The sequence below is a fragment of the Pipra filicauda genome, unplaced genomic scaffold (genome assembly GCF_003945595.2).
Source record: "Pipra filicauda isolate LSUMZ 115617 unplaced genomic scaffold, ASM394559v2 scaffold179_size1759329_pilon, whole genome shotgun sequence".
NCBI lineage: Eukaryota > Metazoa > Chordata > Aves > Passeriformes > Pipridae > Pipra > Pipra filicauda.
In genome coordinates this window covers 1,014,354-1,032,100 of record NW_024104286.1, presented here as the reverse complement: position 1 = coordinate 1,032,100, position 17,747 = coordinate 1,014,354, and positions in this window count along the sequence as shown.

The following is a 17,747-nucleotide window of genomic DNA, read 5'->3' as shown; positions in this document are numbered from 1 at the left end:
AGAGCTGTAATGAAGAGCAAGCTGGAAACAAGCACGAGTTGCTGGGAGAGACAGAGGTAGACTTGCTCCTCTGCTCTGCTCGCGTTGCTTTGTTAGTTCTTTCCTGGTTGCAGTTTTTAGCCAAAGTCTTTGGGAGACTCTCATGACAAAGGACAATGTCTGTTATGTTTCCTGCTTCACTGAGTGTGGCTTCAGGGAGCTCTTCTCCCATTTTCAAAGACCTCTGCTCCAGTACTAAAATTAAGCACCCTTTCCTCCCTGTGCTTTGTGCTCACCAGTGCTTCTTGCTGAAATCTGCCCCAAAGCATGGGAGATTAGCAGTGGAGACTGTGCAGAGAACACAGCAGCTGCCACAGCTTTTCCATAGATCTGTCTTTTGTAACCTCTATTCTTTTTATTTTTTCTCAGCTTCCCTTGGTCACCAGTTACATCCTTGCTGTTTAGTCTATTCTTCTGTTCTAGGAAATGTTCAACATTTCTTAGAAATTCCTTCTAAAAATTCTGAATCAGTATTTATTGACATATCTGGCATTCTCCCTAGCTAAATGTTAAGAAAAAGAAAAAAAATCCCAGCAACTTTGTACTTTCTTCTAAAAGTATTACTGGATGGTGCATGTGATAGTGTGTCAATGATGCTTTATAAAAGCTTTCTGAAACTACAGTTCTTATGGGTCTGAAGACACAAAAATACCAGTGAATAAAAAATCAAAATAAATACAAAGACTAATCACTAAGCAAAGCCTTCCCTATTTCCAGTATGGTAACCTCCTTTTTAAGAGCTGAACTTGCCTCTTTTTTATCCCCGAGGTAGTTTTTGTCCAAAACACAGGCAGTGCATTTATTTATTTTTTTTTTAAAACATTTTCTGTAGTGTTCATCCAACCTCACTGAAAAATAACTGAGTATTACCATAATGCTGTCCCATTTAATTTCCACAACCAAGCCTTGTTACTGCCTCCATATTTCATTTCATTTCCACAACCAAGCCTCCATATTCCTTTTTATTAAAAAAAATAGCACAATCATTTCCATGCTATTTGTCACCTCCAGAGGTGTTATTAGCTTGCTGTAATAACAGACCATGTTCCTGCTGTGTCTGCTAAAGAAATTATCCCAGTAGCCCAATGAAGGTATGCCACCTGCCCAGCATTCAAAGTGGTTCTGTATATAGCTGAGCTCTCCATTGCTCTAAAGTTTAAGCGATAAATAAAAATTAAAGTTCCTAGAGAAAAATATTCATTTTTCAAATACACACACAGAGCGCTATTATTTTCTAAGGTCTACTTCAGTTCAGACAAAATTGTGGAAGTTATAGAGCCCTCAGATTGGCCCAGTTGGTTAGAATTTTAGGTCCCAGTCGTGCTAGGAAGGTACTTGATCACTCTAAAAGTATTAGGAAAACTATCTGAAATAAAAAAAAGCATGCTCCCTACACTATTTTTTAAGAATAGGAAAGAAATGTTCTTACCCTTTGATTTCTTTTAATTGAGAAATCATAAATGAAAGAATTACTTGCAAGATAATTAGCCTCACAAAAGAAAGAATGAGAAGAGTGGCAATTGTAATGAGTTTTTATTAGGGAAATTAAAAACAGAAGAATCTGCTAACAGTTAGATTTCATTTTATTTTCAAGACATAGGATCAACAGTTTTGAAATGTATGTTGTTGACTCCTATTTCTGCAGAGATCTTTTCAAGGGCTACACCTGAAAAAGGTACAAAATTGGCTGATCATCCAGATACCAACCTATGGAAATCAGCTATAGACCTACAGTGGAATGCCCTAACTTCTTTGTTATTATAATCTTGCATCCTAAAGAACTGGATTCAGATCTGTTCCCTACCACACATTCATTGACTGAATGTCAATAAGAAATCAAGTGTAGAACTAAATATCAGCTGACAGCACTGTACTTCTCACGGGGATGCTGTCTTGGAAGGTTCTACTAAAATTTATGATGCACTCAAGTGTTATTTGACCTTCACTGCCAAATTCTCAAAATATGTAAAACATTAACTAAGATAAGGAGATCTGGAATGCTTGAAGCAGTTGCACTGCTTCATTATCTCAAGGAGAAATGACTAAACAGCTGAGAGAGAAAATTTACTTTTCCAACAAAAGAAACCTTTTTTCTCTTAATAAAAAAAAACCAAACTCAACCCCCCAAAAAACTCCACAAAACACTGAAGAAAACTACAGCACGCTTCCAGGAAAATATCAATCACAAATGGAACTTGTACAACATTCCTTATCTTTGTTTGTCTCTCAGTGCTGTCATCATGAGCTGTTATTACAATTATTAATAAACCAAAATTTTATGGAACACCCCAGATCAGACTTGCTACTATTCACAGCCCTTTCTCATGAGAGATTGTTATCTCAATAACCTTATTATCGAGTTATATATTTGGAGTAGCAATGTTACCAGAGGCAACACAAAACCACATGAAAAGCACATCTGAAATTTAAATCCATGCTTTGGTGTATTTCAACACATGGCATGCAGCAGGGCAGAAACAGAACATCTAAAACCAAATTGTTCTTCTGCAGTCACAGTTTCCCGTCCCTGGTAACTGCTTTACAGAAATATGATGTTTATTTTAGGGTTTCTTGTTTGTGTTTTTTTCCCCTAACACACCTGAAATGTTTTTTGAGGTTTTTATTTTTTTATACTTATGGTATGAAGATACTCACCTTTTTTTTTTTTTTTATTGTTGTACTGGGATCACATCTCTCCTCAGCAGATGCAAAGCTGAAATTACAGATGCAGAGCACATACTGAAAATTGCTTGGTTTTCTTACTTCAGGCCTGGATATGAGAAAATATCCATCAGTTGTTGTGGTCACTTCTTATTCACAGGCATTTAAACACACCAGTATATGAACTACCAGGATTTAAAACAATGTTGAGTCTCATCTGTACGGAGATTGAATTCTTCGCCAGACTTCTGCTCCATGGGTGTTTTCACAGGGGCATAGACCTGCTCTCTTCTGTCCTTGCCAGTACTAGGGACAGGGACATAAAAAACTTCTTGTGAAAGTATAAGAGTACACTCTACTGCAGTACACATCTACCTTTCTCCTGTGCACAAAGACCAGGCACAGCCTGTTTACTCCATTTGTTTTTCCCTTGAGCAGCAAAGGATCAACCAACCTTTGAGTGAGAAGGGTTAATAATGAGAGCACTATTCAAAACAATATAAACAGTTGATCACTTAAATATCTATGAGTTTTAAATTTGATCAGATTGAAGTTAACTCAAAGCTATACCCAAACTGCTTATGTGGTAACTAAAGAAAATCAAACTGCCTCATTAAGATCTCCTTTTTGAGAAAATGTGTAAGAGAAGGGCTTATGCCATTGCCTCTTCTTTTTCAGTGAATAATATGAAATCTTTTCCTATTTGCATGCAATAAAATCAGGAAAGAGATGATTACTCTCAAAAGCTTGTTATCGAGATGTTACTCTATTTTAAAAAAGATGGAAGCATATCTGATGCCCCTTTTCTAACATGTTCAAATTAAATTTGGAGTAATAGTGCTGTTGTATTCATGATAATTTGAGGATAAACTAGGGTTCTGGAGAAAGGAATAACTATTTTAATCCCAGGGCTGCCCTGTGGAATTTATGTACCAAGGAAATTTTCTGGGTTTTGTACCTAGATCAGTCAGAAACCACATCCATATAAAGCAACAATATGAGTAACAATTGACAGAATTCTTCTGAAAATCTATGAGACAATAGGAAGCAGGATGATTAGAAAAAATATATTCCTGAAACATTCCTTAGAAATAACCAGAAAGCACGTATTCCAGAGCTTCACCTGAATTATTAGCAACAACTGTAATCTAAACACTGAACAAGATAACTCATCAGTTTTTCACTACCCACAGTCATATAACTTCATTCTGCTTGATTTTTTGAATTTGTCATTAAATGAACAACTTTTTAAGATAAGAGACAATTGGTTAGCAAGGCTGTGATTTAAAAGCAAGTCCTTGGACTTAATCTGTTGTCAGTAGCTAATAATCTTGGAACCTCAAACCCGTTTAGAAAAGTTTCCAGGAGAAATGAAGTCATTTGCTTCCTCTGAAACACAAACAGCCTTTTCATTTACTGAGTTGTGCCTTTGAGGCATTCATTAGATAATACCTTGAATTGCGCAATACACAGTTTCAAACACATAAAGCATTTTTCTTAGTGCTATTATCATTCACGATACTTCAGAACAAAACAGTTGTCAGAACTCAAGTGTATATTATTATCTGTTCAGCCAGGTGGGCATCTAAGACATTTTCCCCCTGCTCAGCAAACTCAGTACAGCTAACACATGCACTCCTCTACCTGTCCCATGTCACTGACAGCAGCGAGAGATGAATTTCAGAGACAACAGGCCGAATTCCAATGCCCTGAACTGCTGTCTACTCACATAAAACCATAAATATTAAGCTTTATTTACGAATTAGCCAATATTTGCATCGTATTTGACGCAATGCTCTGGATACTTCAGTAGCATGAGTATGTTGATCTTCAGTATTCAGAACAGGTAAGGGCTGTTTCTAATGTAAGGAGAAACACCTTTAACAGCAGGTGTTATACTTGAGATCAGACAGCTAATTGGCCACATCAGAGACCAGACTGTGATCTGCTGTCCCATGGCAAAGGACACACAAATATGCAGATTCAGAAGCTCTGCTAGGCACTGATGCCTGCTGAAGCCAATGAAGAGGTCTGCTTCTCAGGAAAATCCACATACTCAATGTCTTTCAAAGGCTTAAATACAAAGAGCTGGCTTGCAAGAATACCTGGGAACCCCATTTTGGGAACAGCTTATTTTCAGCCTGTGCAAACCCAAAGAAAGCAAGAGACAGATTTTGCATTATCTACTTGACATTGGCACGAAACAAACGAGATATCAAATGACAAAGACACCTTTTTGTTTACAAGGCTATTTGGCTACTTGAAAAAGAGCAAATGGTGTCTTGAAAAGAGATATATAAATAAAGACACAGTAAAAGAAAGACAGAAAAGACTTTTTTAGGCAGCTAAGGACTTCCCAGTACAACAGCATGTAGCTTCTTCCCTGGAGAGGAACAACCTATGAATGAGAGCACTGTCATAGCAGAGCGCTTTAATGCTATCCCTATGTGAGCTTGCAAAACTCAACACCAAAACTGTGCATATTTTTACCACAGATCCTCCAAACCAATGAAAGTTACCACCATGACAACCACTTGTAGTAAAGAACTTTTAGGATACATGTGTGGGACCACGTAGAAAATTGTAATATGCAGTGCTGTAAGCTTATATTGACTCTTTTCTCACAAGCAGATGGTGTTGGTAGGAGTTTTCTTTAAAATATAGGATTTCAATGATAAATGGCCTTGTCCAGATAACAGATCTTCAATGGTTACAATTTACCTGGCTTAAGCACGATACAGGGACTGGGAATTCAGGTGCCAGCCGCATCTCTATAACAATTAGAGCACATTAATTACTGCTTAAATAATATTTTAATTAAAGTTCCACGTATTTTTCAAAAAATAAGTGAGAATCCCTTGCAAGCTTCTTCTCTCATTAGCTTCAAAGAAAAAGGTCATATACATTCATCTGTGCCACTACTATTTTTGATCCTTACAACTGCGCTGCTGCAGGTGAGCTTTCCATGGCACTAACTATACATCGCAAGGGAGCTGGAGAATTTAGAACAAAAAGCTCTCTCAAGTGCTCTTCTGATTTCTCACTGTGGCTATCTCTCTAAGAAGCATGAGAGTCCCAGACTTAATTTTTACGCACCTGTGCTTTTTGTTTATATTTTCACCTTAATTCATGTGCCAGAGGATCCCAACCTGCACAGATAAACCTAAAGGACAATGCAGCAAGGGCTACAGCAAGTAAGTAATGAAATGTGAATTCTGGAGAGAGAGTAATGCAGCAGTTAGGGAGGACCCTCTGCGACCTTACACAATTTAGCCACAGTATAAGAAAGGACTTAAAACTGAGAAAAGAAGGAAGAAGAATTGTAGGAAGGATATTTAGCTGGCAAATTATTCTGACTTGCAAATTTTGACTAATATCCTTTTTTTATAGAATTAACAAAAACTACTGAATATTTTCCTTATAGCATACTTTCTTGATTTTTTTTTTTCTAATCACAGAATTAAGAGTTAATACTGTGTTTTGGACCTCTGGCTGCTTCCTGACATGTGGTGGTGCTACTGCTTAAAGCAAGTCAGATAGGCTTCTCTAAAGATCAATTTGACATTTCATTCCTTTAAAAAAATGCACAGTCATCTTAGAAGCAATAAAAAGCAAACTTCTCAGCCTCATATTAATTTTTTCTTCTAATAAAATAATGTACAAATGTTTATTGATCTAGACATATTTTTCCTTTTATAATAAATTACTCTATATGTATGGTATTCCATTAATTTAAAGAAATTTAACTATGCAGCTCAGCACTTATGTAACTACCTTACTTGGGGTCATGCCATATCTATTGTCCAAAAAGCACAGTAGGCATTTTGCTTTCAGCTCACCTCCACCCACTGGAAAAAATTAAAAAAAAAAAAGTGTCAGGAAATTAGCAGTCTTTTTGTTAAAAGTTTTTCTTCACACCCACAGAAGAAAGCTGATAAAATGTTCTGATGTGCTATTCTAACTCCATTTTTTGCCATTTACTGCAGTTGTGTTTTACATATGGGCATATTTTATTTTGTTCCAAGCTGTGCAGAAAGGAAACTTGTCATGGCATCCCTTTCAAACCTGATGAGAGCTGTGCAAATGCTGGCCTTGGTTCAAGGCCACATCTGATGCTCCTGGCAGCATGCAAAGGAAATGACACACAAGGAGGAAGAAAGGAGGAGCACAAGTGAAGGCTGGCTTCTGAGACATCACAGCACTATAAAAAGAGCTATTTTAGAAGTCTCCCATGTAGTAGTAATAATAATAGTAATAGTAAAAATAAAAAGTATGGTTTGATTTTTATTGTCAGAAACTGTTAGGGGAATCGGATCAGCTCAACTCCAGTTTCTAGCAAGATAACAACCAGAAAAAATTTGAGAATGCTCAGGTCTGTGCCGCAGATATTTTTTTCTATCAATGACCAAGAGTAGAAAGGTCAATTGAAAACAGCTCACCTGGAAAAATAAAAACCTTTTTCTGCAAGGAAGCTGAACTGACAGTACTTTAACAGGCTTATTGGTGTCGATATTAACAAGAAATAGGCTTTCACACCCAAATGCAAAACACACAGTTTTGCATGCCTTCTATTTGAAGGATAAAAACAGTTTAGGGGGAGAAAAAAGGGAGGAAAAAAGCTTCCTAAAAGGCAATATCCATTTGACTGTGGGATAGTTTTCAAAGGGAAATGAAAATGTCATCACCTGACATTTCTGAAGCTGAGCTTTCAAATCCTGAGACAGTATGCCGGCAGGAGTGTTAAATAGAAGATCTGGTCACAGACCAGTACACTCTCCATATGTTTCCCTGGGGCAATTAGTGTCACTTCCCCTATCATGGGGCTCACTGTGCTTACCAGTGAATATGTCAAGTCTGGTCACTCACGAGTCTCTGAAAATAAACACTACAAAGTCACTGACAGGACCTTTAGGTTGAAAAATGAATCCTTCTTACTCATACAGTCTCAAAAAAGGAAGTTTAATTGAACAGTGCTTTGAAAGAACTCCCTTGTGACATCGGCAGAGAAGCAGAACATATTCAGCCAAAAACCTGTCTCAAGTCAGCTTTTGGGCTGCCTAATCTATCCCCTCGTTTCCTGTTGCACAGCTGGATTCTTGACGCAGGGGCAGAAACTTTCCCCTTCCTACAAACACATGAGCACCATGCCATAGAGGCCTCTCCTGAGAATTCTGGAAGCACCAGCTGAACACTGATGTGCCCCAAGCCAGTGGGATGCCGGGAATTTGCCCCTTCCTCAGTGCAGCCCCCAGAGTGCCTGAGGACTGGGGCACTAATTGACAGCAGGCTGCTTGGAGGACCTGTTACCTAGTGCTGTGCTGCATAAATGCACTGGTACGTGGCTTCAAAAGGTTTACAATTCTCAGCAATCCACAGAACTATTTTAAATTATTTTTATTTAGAAATCCCTTACTTACGAAAAACATCACCTCTGATGAGTTGGGTAGATGGCAACACTAACAAAGTGTTAGCAGGGGAAGTTGGAGCTGAAGGCCTCCCCCACAAAGGAGTGATGAGAACAAACACTCTCCTTCTGAGATGCCAACAGTGGGAGAAAGAAAGCTCCCTCTTCCTTTAAAGCTCAATAGTGATGATTGGGTCGCTCCCCTTTCAGGAAAGAGGGAAGCAGCAGTGGAGATAGGTTGTGTTTCCTTTCAAGCGCGCCCTCCTGGACTTGCCCTCAGCAAACTGATGGCATCCCTTAGGCAAGCAGGGACGTACCCAACTTTGTCCAGGGGCAATGGCAAGAGGGAGCAGCTGAGCCTCAGGATGCACAGGGATGTCTGGCACATCAAACCACCCTGCAGCATGGCACTGCCAGCACCTGGTGGCCGCTGTCTGAAGCCAGTATTGCCAGAAATCCCTGTGACTGACTCTTCCAGGAGGGGATGGATTCCTGAATAAAAGCCTCTGTTAAAAGAAAAAAATGTAAAAAAACCCAGAACAAAACAAAAAGGCAAAAAGCTTTAGCTTTCACTTTAGCAACTCGTCTGCAGGGATGAAATAAAGCCACTCCACGGAAGAGATGCAATTTAGACTTCAAAGCCATTTCTATTCATCTTTGGCAAGCTCAGTGATGCTGGGCACTCCTCAGCAAGTGGGACTGACCAACAGCAATGAACACTGTATGTCCTTCACAAGCTTTGTAGAATTAAGTTGTTGTTCAGGCAATACTTTGCTAGGCTTTTTTTTTTAAATTTTTTTTTTAAAGTCTGGGTAGCAAGGTCTTAATGCAGTATCTGTTTACTATGATGCTCCAAGAGGCAAGATGTTCCTTGGCTTTTATCCAAACCTTTTAGCTCACATACATATTAGAAAAAGCTGTCATGTCAGCAGCTAAGGTTGATATCAAGAGAGACAATAAGAGGATTAAGAGGTGGAAAGCTTTAGAAGGCAAGCTACTGAATATTTCACAAGAAATGAAGCTGAGAGTGCCACTGATGCAACAGGAAGGTCAGAAAGCTTAAACATCTCAGGGACAGTTAAGAAATAATAAAATAGCTATTAGGCATTCCAGATGTTGATATGCAGCTTTTAGGATCCTGATATTTCGATCTGATTTTCTTACCAAGGTGAGTGCTTCACTGAATGTGCATCAGTGACATACAGCACGTGCCAAGGGAGTTTGCCAGGACACATCTACAGCATCCAAGGAATGATGTGACATTTGAGAGTGCCTCTGAAGGCTGATACTTTGTCGCTTTATTGATCATTTTTATTAACACCTAAATGTTGCTTATGTGGATGGAGTTTCACATTTCACACGCGAGAGTTTGGTGAGATCCAAACTGGGAAGAGATTTCACAAAGACCCACTTCTTCTCACAGTTACCTCTTCCTACCTCACCCTCTAGTGCCATGGTTTAGCAGATCTTCTCCCTTACATCTCACCACCATCAAGACTAGGTAGTCTGGGGGAAAAAGTTGACAGTAGAAGAACTTTACATTACATGTATTTGGTAGCAAAGGAACAAGGCAGAGGTAAGCCCAGGTGTTTTCTGTAGCCTTGTCAGTGTCAAGAGGCAAGGCACAGCAGGAATCTCTTTGCAATTGCTTCGTTCTAGACTACAATAACCTCACTATGAACCTCAAGACACAGTCTGACAAAGACTCAAAGAACATTAGTTTCTTGCAAAGTAGAGAGGGAGTTAAGTATAACATTGCTTTCAATACCCTTTATTTCACAAGTACCTCTGAAATGAACCTTGTTCTTCTCCCCTGCCTCCAGCCTACCAGGAAGGCATTAAGAAACTTGGACAACATATTTTGCATCTTTGAGCTCATGGAGCACACTGATGAGTTAACACCTTGTCAATATACTGTTTCTGTTATACCATGTTTTCATGGCACATTTTATTTAATGACTTTCTGGAAATACTCAGTTACAAGAAATTTCTCTCACCTCCTGTTTAAGTACAGATTCTCTATGTGAAAATTAAATAATGCTCACCATTTTCTGTTATCCTGAGATACTATTTCAGTCTTGCATCCAGGCACTTTACACTTTCAAAATGCTTGAATTATAAAGAGTAACTTTCTATACCTTATGACCTTACAAAATGTTTGTTTACTGCTCATTAAAAATTATTTAAAAATTACTATTCTCCTCTGTACTGCTACCGAACTATTGTGTTTTCACGATATGAATTAACTTCAGCTAGCAACTTGCCCACTGTGTGATTTCTCATTCATTCTTGGCAGTTAAAGTATTCATCTGATATAATAGCAAAATGGAAGACAATAAATCGACATGCACAATAAAGGAGTTTTAGAGGTGTATACTCTTTGGTCACTGGAGATGGGAAACACACAGTCAGCCAGAACTGCTTCTTTGAGGAACTGTGCTAAGAGGACAAGTTAAGTCAACATAAACTAGCAACTAAAAAAATGAGTCTCCTGTAAACTATTTGAAGTGACTACTAGGAACTTCTTAATGAAACAATTAGTTGCAACAGATTATAGATAAAATTTTGGTTTTACCTTTAAGTAACATGCCAACTTCAACACATTTTTTGCATTTGGAAGTGTTGAATCTAGTCTAGATAACGTGGTACATTAATTAACTTGAAAGAGAAATTTTAGTTTCCTACACATACACGATAAACAGGAACAGAATTCAAGACATGAGGCTCATAGACTTCAATCTATGTCTCCATCATTCCAACATAGGTTATAGCTTCCCAGATTTAGTGCTGATAATTACTGTAATTTCAATCAATCAGATAAATCATAATAACATTGCAGCAGTTACTTTTTCAAGATCTGTTTTCCTATGAGATACAGTGAATCTCTCCAGTATTTTCTTGAGATGGAGTAGTCACAGATGTCAGTCATTGTTGAAATAGCAATGGAAACACAATCATATATGTTTTGGCCAAATAAGATACTTTTTCTCATTAGCAAACAAAGAGAAATAAAATAAAAAATAATTAAAAAAGCTGAAACCCAAAACATTTGAAGTGCATTACTTCATTCAGATCACATGTCATTTACCATCTCCTGTACCGCTTTGGTAAAACGTGGCTGATTTTGTTAAAGCTTTTATTGACTGGATGATGGTCATTATCTTCCTCACTCAGATGGCCACTGGAGATTCCACAAAAATGAAAAGAATTTCATCCTTAAAAACATAGTAATTCTAGGCATTACTGAACATCTCTGCAGTCACTGAAAAGGAAGTAATGACTAGAGCTAAAATAAATAAATTAGTATCCTCAGTTTTAGATACACAGAGTCAAGTAAAAGCCGCTTTGTCTGGTGATTCAAACACATGATTGTGAAAGGTTCTGTTAAGGATTTCTAAACAGCAAAATGCTGACCAAGTCATCTAATCCCCTTCCTCAAACTATGTACTGTACTCTGTATTGTACTCTGTACATTCATTGCACTTTAAGTGCAACGCAATTATCAGGGCTGTTCTCTACTTTGTTGTAAGGCTCCTATACATATTTTTGAATTTAGTACGACACCCCCACCCCTTTGTGATAGTGTGACAGAGTGATCTATGAAGAGCTGGTGCTACGCAGACTTGTGTTGTTGTAATTAGAGTGATCTAATCAGGTTTCACAGCTGTATAGCTCCATTCCTAGTGAATCTATTCCTGTTTTACCAGTATAATGAGATTTAAACCCAGGTCTTATCTCCCAAGTGCACATCCCACATTCCCCAGCAGCAGGAGGATCGAAGCCAGATTAAAAGACAGACTTCACAGAAGAAGGATTTAACTTGACTGTGTTAAATACACCTGTGGCATAAGTCACACCAATAGCAGTTAATTCCCACTGCAGTCTGTGACAGCACTTAAATGCTTCTCATATTGCTCTAGCTATACAATTTTTCATGTTTCTCATTGGGACACTAATTTTCCCAGTTGTATGACAGGACTGTGAGAATACAGGTTACGGTTTGATGCTCAGCCCTATATATCAAAGTCAAATCTTTTGGCTTTATGTTATTTAGCTTCTAAGAAGAAGTAATAAAAATTGACTCTACAACAAGCTAAAACATTTGTTTGTTTATAGCTGTTAGAAATTGCTGCACTATGTAAGTAAAAAGGGAGTGACAGCACAAGACACTCCCAACAGCTTTATTGTTTTAGCTGAGAAATGGTATCCCCACACCCTGCCTCCAAGGGATCATGTTAGAGGAAGCAGAATCATCAGGTCCTGCCCTGCCTAGATCATCCCAACTTCATAAACACCATTCCAAATCTGTATAGGAAAAGCAATATATATTAATTTTGGGAAGAGGGAGGGGTCTTAAAGAATTCTGTATTTAAAATTGTTTCAAGTTGAAATTACCACAGTTCCTACATCACTGCTGGCAGAAAGGCAAGAAAAACATACAGAAGATTCTGGATGTGGCCTCATGCTCATCAAGAGGATCATGTTATGTGTCTTTGCAAGTCAGAGTTGCTCTATTGTGGATCAGGAGTGATGGATTAGAATGGCACCAAGAGCTGTCAGCTAATATCTATACTACAGCAAGATCAGACAGCAGCAACCTCTCTGGAATGCTGTGACAATTTCTGACTGCCACCACAAGAACTGTAGGTCATGCTATCATAAGAGGTTTTAAAGTAGAAACCTAAAGTTTAAATAAAAAAAAAGGCACCCGGACTATATAATCTCCTACAGAATAAGAAGTAAGCACTCAGAAGATAAAGCACTGACAGTTGGAGATTTTGCACACTGCTTCACCTTCTTGTGCAGTCTGATGTCACTATATTTTCTTGTTACACTGGGGCAGCTGCATTCAGGTGAACTGAGAACAAGGCCAGTGTCCAAGTTATCAGTGAGGGTGACTGAGCAGGTCACTTAGTTACACCTTGGGATCTGTACTTGAGTTCAATGGTTCAAAAAAATCTAGGCAATCCAGGTGCCTGTTGCTCCTCTAGCTTCACTATGCATTGAAGACACCCATTATCCCATGAAAATAAGGCACTGAATAGGCACCAAGTCAGACATATTGTAAAGAATAAGGAAGTTGCTGGAATTGTAGAAAAACATTGTTCATACAGTAATAAATATTCTGCAAAGGGTGTTAGAAGTTCAGTTACTACAATCCCAGCAACAGGAAATGTATTCCTTAGACATTACAGTCATGTATGAAGGTCATGACTTTGTGAACTAGATAACCATTTAAAGCACTAATTATCTAACTTTTTAGGCCGCTTGTATGAATCTTGGAATACTTTCTTCAACTTTGTAGTGATAAAGGGAAGGAAACCACAGTCATTAGTTGTGGTGGTCACTCGACACATGTTCAGTAAAGGACTACAAGGTTCGAGCCTGTGGGTGATGCTTGTAGGGGACTTGATGAAATGGCTGGAGGCATGGAAGGAACAAACCTGCTGACTACCGTCTGCACCCCAGAAACCCAGACAGAGGGAGTACAAACCAGCATGGGGACTCTGCCTGAGACACAGCCATGCTGTGCAAATGCCAGGGAACAAGTGCACCTGTTCCTGGAATTGGCAAATTAGGAGTACCTGTCATTGAAAGGTAAGAGTTTTAGACAGTGCAATTCTGGGAAAACATGTTGAGGTAAAGCATTCGTGCCTTCTCCCACCCCGAAGAGAGAGTTACTCGTGCCCTTGGGAGCTATAAAGGTAAAAAGAACTGAAGTGCTTGTGCACAAGAGCAGCAGGATGGGACTGGTGGTGCTGTTCATCACAGGCAGACAAGGGCTTATCAAGAGCTGTGGCTTGTTGGAACAAAAAGATGAACTAAAGCACACCTCCAAGTCAGAAGGTGTAAAGTGCACAGTCCTGCTGTGCTAAATACTTCACCATATGCCAGCAGGCTTACTTCAAGACATGACAGGCATTTGAAGTAATGGTCAATAAAAGATCTGCTAACTTGCTCACATTAGACCTCCCTGTAAGTCTTAGCTCAATTCCACTGTACATAGATTTATACAAACTGCCTTTATACCATCACTTTGGAAAAATAGGAGATAGTGAATTTTCATAAGGGGGAAAATCTTGTAAAGGCAGGTCGCTTTCCAGATGACTCTGGAGAGGTATCCTGTAACTGGAACCAGAGTTCTGGTAGCACTGCTTGTGGCTGGAACCAGAGTGCTGCCCCAAGGTAATGTGTGGATACATGCCTTTAGTGCCAGGATGATGGCAGATGTCTTCCAAGACTTGCACTGCTCAGAGGCAGCAGGGCAGAATATAGAAAACAGTAACTGGAATCACTGACTGACCCAAAATGCTGAAAGTCCCCCAGTACTTTCTTAAAACTCCTGCCAAGGATCGTCTTTTCCAGTGAACTGCAGCAGCATCCACACTGCAAACAGTCCAACTTTAACCTTCCTACCTTTCCACCAGAAAAGAAACGTGATGCAGAATTACGTATCCAGGCTCTTCCCATGAGACAAAAGTAACAGAAGAAATGTTACTCATCAGGTGCAGGGTTCAATACTGCACCTAGTTCATCTGTGGATTTTAAATGTGGTTACAAAACTAAGGTATTGAGAATCCATCAAGAAATACTGAACACTAAGCTACTGGCCCTCACTTCAAGTCCTTAGCCACAACGTGCTGGTTGTACAGAAGGTGTGCTGGTGGCAACAGCAATGGTCACTGTTTTCTTCTCCCCCTCCCCAGTCCTCTGCTGCTGGCCTAAGTCAGGCACAGCATGTCAGGTTCTCAGTTTAACCCAGTACAACATGTCTTATGCTGTGCTCCTGGAAGAGGTCTGCTTCACTTAATTTGATGAAGTCTGCCTTTGCACAGCCTTCTGGCTCAGTTTAATTAGACTAAACCAGGAAGAGAACGCCAAACATAACAACAAGACAAGGTATAAGAAGCTTGTGGTCTTTCTATGCTGCTAATACACATTCTGCTTTGAGTACTTATACGTTGTCCCCCATGTACAATTTCTTGCATGTTTCCTTTGTTTTGCGAGAGGTTTTTCACATTCTCCGTGTGTTTCATGTTCCTTTTAAATATTACCTTGCATTTTTCTCGTCTCTATTCCAAAAAGATATCATAGCAACACAACAGGTATTTTCAGATACTCAAAACCCAAAGTTAAACACTGGTATACTTAAATTAAAGATTCCTTAGAGATAAATAAACAAAACTGGCAAAAGTTAGACAAGCTGAAACAGATGAGAAATTTGATATTAAATACACCAGAAGAAGATTACATTTTTCAACAGTTACATAGTGGTTTACAAAATCTTAGGGATTAGCATTATATTTAGATGGTGAAATTTGACTAAAAGAATTAGGTTTCACTGTGCAGGTGTGAAGCTGGTGTCAAGGAAGAAAAAGAATGCGGATTTTCCAGCCCAAATTGTTCAATTTTATCTATCTTTTTGTTCCCAAACCCAGGCTATATGTAAGATTTCCTACCAGCTTTCTCCTTCCCAATAACTTTGTATGCTATCAGATTTCGATCAACTTGAAGCAACAAGCAATCTTAGGGATGTTCAGCTCCCCTCTTAGATATTTTACAACTCCTGCACTAGTGAAAAATACAATAATTCAAGAAGACAGAGGCCTCATTGTATAGCCAGTCAACATCATCTTCCTCAGGATGTTTTAAGATGAGTCCAACCTCTTTTGTTGTTTTTCTTGCTGTAACTGTTTCAGCTATAATGAGCTACAGTTTGGGATTTTAATATTTTTCCTGAAAGAAAAGTAATTGATACTAGCAGGGGAAGAACACAGATCTTTCCCTTACAATGATGATTTACCATGTAGGATTAAGAAATGTAACAGGAAAAATGTTCTGATTTTCCCTAACTTAAAGTTCTGTTGTTTGAAGCCTACCTTACACCTTATTGATAAGGTTGATACCCTTGTAGATTGCCTGAAATGTCTGTTCAGATAATCTTATTTTCACTTGCCTATAACTCAGTTAAACTTTTATAATTTGGTCTGAGGTTTTTTTTAAATTTTAAATTATTTTTACTGTCTCAGGTGTCTGCATCAAACTGATACTTTTTGGAACCATTTTAACCAATATCTCGGCTATTTCTCCAGGTGAGACAAAGATGTGCGACACAAAGTTTAACTTGCACTGAATATTCTGATGACAACTTCTTTTGATTAAGCCTTCCGTGCTTTAAAGTAGGGAATAGAAATTTCACAAGAGAGGCAGGGCATCATATGGAAATGATACAATTAAACTCCATATAAAAATCTGAGCTGTTGGGCCAAGCTCTGAATCTTCCAAAAACTGCAGCCTGCATATCTGTTAGTGTTTAACAGCTAAAATTCTACATTCAATGAAAAAATTCATGCTTTTCATGGGTTTTTAGTGATATCCAGATTTTCTATGTAATGGCCTCAAAAAACAGCTCAGAAATTATCTATCTTCTAAAAATTTTTGTATGTGAGCCACTGGGGCATATGCAACCCCCAAACTACACATACATTATAGGGCTTCGGGAAAAACACTGACTATTCTGAGCAGAAATGAGACTCAGCAATAGCAAGGGTGGGGTAGGAGGCAGGGAGGGAATGAACCTCAGGGCTGTACACCATGTGTATATGGGAAGCAGGACACATATGAAAGGAGGAAAGGGAAATGACACTGGGAAGCCACTCTCCTCTTAAGAGACCTATAAATTCTTCAGTCTAAAGACATTGGGTTTTATGGGCACGGCATCATTTTATGTAAAACTCAAGTGCACAGAACAAGAGGCAAGGCAAGTCTCAAGGGAAGAACACAGAGTTGGGTAGCCTAGACAAGAAAGATTAGAGGCCAGGAGCAAGGCCTAAATCAGACAAAGAAGCAAACATGACAGGATAAGGGATGAAATGCAGAAAACCAGGAGGAGTGTTCAGGTGTCATGGATCTATGTGTCCAAGGGGACATGCTATCTGAAATTTAGCTTCTTCACAGGTCTTGTATCATAACCTAAACTGTCTGACTGCTGTCACACTCTACAGAAGGGTAAGCCTTGTGTTCTTCTGAGTCTAAATCCAGGCATTGCAACATCCCCATCATGTTTTGTGACCCCACCTGAAGACATTCTGTGCCTCTCTGTGAGAACTTTTCCTATAACAGAGTCAAGGCTTCATCAGTAAGGGAGATAGGCAAGTCATATTCTCCAGTACGTGGCAAGTTTCATTTAGAAATGGCAAGAGCAAGGTTTTTTTTATGTTCTGGGAGCCTGAACTTAGTTTACTCAGGGTCGGTTGGGATCTGTCGCCTTTAGCTGTTTGACCATTTTTTTTAAATCCTGCTCCTGAAAAAACTTTCTTATCGCTTTCACTTGCTTCTTAAGATGAATTAGGAGGAGTAGGTGACTTGGGTCTGTGTTGTCAGTCCAGCATAACTCCCTGTGATCTGTTTCCAGGTAGCAGTGAAGTCTTACTGGCTGCTATTGTCTCTCTACCTATGACATATCCCTAGCACTGCTCTCTATAAGTAGGCTTCACATTAAAGAAGGCATAACTGCAATAAAAATAAAATGACATACCAACATGTTCTTCCAGTCATTATACCAGGAACTGTGAGGAAAAACCTCCCTGTGGGAGGGAAACTGCAATAGAAAGGCAGGTCCGTGTAGGAGAGAAGTGTGTAA